The following is a 3,520-nucleotide window of genomic DNA, read 5'->3' on the forward strand; positions in this document are numbered from 1 at the left end:
CATCGACTGGAGCTTCTCCACCAGCACCCTGAACGTCCAGGCGCCCAGACTGCTGCCCCCGATGACCCCCCACAGCTCCCGGCACCACTGCTGATACCGAATGGTGCTGGAAAACACAAGCAGACACTCAGTGTGCGTCGACCCACACCGCAACCGACCACCTCTCACTCCCAATAGCGCAGAGAGGCCGACACTCGATAGAAACGAGCTTGTGATCCAAACAGCACGTGGACGTTGTGTGGATACACGTGTTGATATCGGACAGCATTTTTAAAACATTTGACAAGCTATGGGACTCCAAACATGTCTGCTCCCTTAGAGAATCGTATCCCTGCTCTTCACAGGACGGTTAGGATGTTTTAAATGCTCACTGGTCAGCGGGGGTCGGGTGGCAGACGAGGGACTCGATGGCTGCGGCTCTGTCGTGGAACACCAGCTGGAGGAAGCCCTCCTTCGCGAACTGCCGCACGCCCTCCTCCGCACCGTACAGCTCCAGAAACGCGTGCAGCACCTGAGGGAGCTGGAGACATGCACACAGGACACTAAATACTTCACACACGCTTTTCTCTGGGTAACTGACTGATATCTAACACTGGGCATTGACTGGTTTACATAATGAATCGTACAGATCTCTTCTTCCCTAACAGGGAGGCCGGAGCTGAGCTTCCTGTCCAGAAGCCCAAACACTTGCAATAGAGACGCTCAGATCTGCAACAGACGCTCTAACTCACCACTGCGGTGAGCTCATCGGGGTGAGAGCTCAAGAGCTGGCACAGGAGAGCGCAGCAGCTCAGGGCAGAGCTGGGCTGGGGGTCCTGCAGTCCAATAAGCAGACCCTGAACCAGAGTCTGCTTCTGACAGGGACAGAGACACTCGCTGACGATCTGAAACAGAGAGACACACTCAGCCCTCGGCCATCGACACGGCAGACCTAAAGGATTCAATATCGCTTGGGGTTGGGCAACAATATGAGCATGACACAGACGCCCCTCAGCGCGTGACTCCGGGCTCTGTGGGAGGAAGACCGTGGTCCTGCTGTGGAGACGGCAGGGCTGGACATAAACCTCACCTGGACGAGAGCAACGCAGGAGTCCGAGCCTGAGGACTCGTCGTGAATCCACTCCCTTACATAGTCCATCTTATCCTCGTCAATGTAACCATCTTTAAAGAAGAAAAAAAAGGTTTAGCCGACAGACAAGGCTTTGTACGCTGTCAGGCGCGCACACACAGACACACACACTGAGCTGCAACTGTTACCTTCAGCATTCAGCCAGAGTCATATTGATGCTGTTCACAGCCTGTTGAGTGACCACCGGCGCGGGGTCCCAGCATCTCGGGATGAGCGAGGCCAGCAGACTGGGGGCCGGGACCATCCCTGAATCCTGCAGGAAAGAACAGCCACCCAGAGATCAATGCCAACAGTTTGGTGTCCCAGCATCAACGTGTGAACACGAGCCACAATGCGCCACTTACTGACAAAAGCTCAATCTGACTCACGTGGGAGATTTCCTCCATCCTGTAGATGCCCAGGATAGCACTCACCAGCCTCATGGCCTCTTTTACCATGTCGCACGGAGAGGAACAGGCAGACTGCAGGGGCTGAGGAGGGAGTGATGCCAGAGAGAGGAGTGAACACACAAGCAGAATTAGACCTGAATAAACACACTTTTTAAATCTCACCAGATTCGTCTCTCATTCTTGTCATGTCAGGGCTCCTTATGGGACAGAGAGACACAAACGATGACTTCCACAGAGATGTGACATTGATCCAAAACGGTGCTGGAAAGTAGGAACACCGCGGCGCCACTGAAGGAGTCACAATCTCTGCAGCATCCATATTAGTCTTTAAACATCACTGCCCCTCACTAAGCAATGGCATCTGTAGACATAGGGGCTTGTTCATCGATTGCTGTCCTATTGTAATATGCACAGAACACAAGAGTCCAGTCTCTCAGACAGCCAACTGCGCGGAGGTCACTCTGCTGTGAGGCGAGGTGAAATGGCTGACCTCCAGCAGCTCCTCCAGTGTTTCGAGGCAGATGTCCAGAGTCAGCGTGGTTGTGAGCAGCACAAAGAGGCTGCATGTGTTGCCTGAGAACACCTCCTACACAAGACAGACACAAGCTGTTAGATACAACCACAGCACAGTATTCGTGTGACACACGTTTAACCCTGCTCTGGTACCATGAAAAAAGTTACATTGACAGTACCATTGAGGTGGGGTCACAGAGACCCCATGGTACCACAGCAGGGTTAAGGCAGGTATATAAATTGAACACTTGTGATCATATCTAATGCCGTTATATTGATTTCATCGTTTCTGTTACAACTCTGTGGCCGATCTCGCTTCCCATTTTTCTCACGGGAGATTTAGGACACATGATTGAATAGTATTGTTCATTCATCAACATTACACTTATTACTGACGACTCACAAAAGTCATTTTCAGCTCTGGACATGTTTCAGTATTAAAGGATGAATAGGAGTGGAACAGGATGAAGTGTGCATGAGGACTGTCCTGCAGGTCCCCAGTCATCGTGTCAAATCAGTGAGCCACAGGCTCCACAGATCCTACCTCTGAGTAAGTCTCACCGACGGCCTCGCTGCGGCGACTCAGGACGGCCCCGAGACACAGCCGCACAAGAAGGGCCTGCTTCACATTGATGGAGGGTCCCACTTGGCTGGGGAAACAAGAGCATAAACATCAAACCCATGTTGCTTTAAATTGATCACTTCAGCCAAAACACTGAGCTGATGCCATCAGACACTCATCACAGGAGAGCCGCTGTGATTCAAGTCTCTCTATGCACAGTTACTGTGGGGCTGATCTGTTGACAGCACGCATCGAGTGTTTTTACAGTCAGAGGTGTTTCCACTGGGTTCAGTTGAATCAGGCCCTGACCCACAATGACCCATCAAGAGTCAAAACACGTGTCAGCCATGTGCGGCGCTGAGAGACGGACGGCTGCAGTGAAGGTGCGTCTCTAAGGGAGAGTTACCTCAGACAGATGCAGGCGTGCAGGACCTGCTGGCAGTAGAGCGGGTTGGCAGCCACCGTGGGACGATCCCTGATGTATTTCTGTTGGAGGGGGGAAGAAAACGTGTTTCTGACACTGAAGACACAACACACTTGTACACACAAACATCGACACAAATCTAGCACTCAAGGAAACCGCACTGACCATCAACACATTGAGTACCTCCGCCTTGTGAGGGAATAACACCTCAGCGCTCTCGACTGCCTGGGCCATGATACTCACGCTGAAACAGATGCTGGCCCTGACGGTGAGGTCCTGCAGGAGAAGACACAGAATCTCAGTCTCTGACGGCCGTCACCGGCAATGAACAGGCAGGTGTGGACAATCACACTCTCTCTGGTTTAAGACATATCTTGCCCACCTTGGCAGTGAAGAAGGGGCGCAGTTTGGGCAGGATGTGGCGCCTCAGGTATACCCGCAGTTGTTCTTCGGGGATCCGCTGGATTACAAACCCATAGAAGAGAATCACTTTCCTGTAGAGC

At 52.3% G+C, this 3,520-nt stretch overlaps 1 long non-coding RNA gene across 1 annotated transcript; it reads right to left on the reverse strand.

Annotated features, from left to right (window-relative positions):
• Positions 1–1,478: 1,478 nt before the first annotated feature.
• LOC136758265 (uncharacterized) lies at positions 1,479–3,080 on the reverse strand. The gene is made up of 3 exons (XR_010819939.1): positions 3,000–3,080; positions 2,576–2,681; positions 1,479–2,104 (listed from the first exon to the last, which is right to left on the reverse strand). It is a non-coding gene; the product is annotated as an uncharacterized LOC136758265 (long non-coding RNA).
• Positions 3,081–3,520: the final 440 nt, after the last annotated feature.

This window comes from Amia ocellicauda, chromosome 9 (genome assembly GCF_036373705.1).
Source record: "Amia ocellicauda isolate fAmiCal2 chromosome 9, fAmiCal2.hap1, whole genome shotgun sequence".
Lineage (NCBI taxonomy): Eukaryota > Metazoa > Chordata > Actinopteri > Amiiformes > Amiidae > Amia > Amia ocellicauda.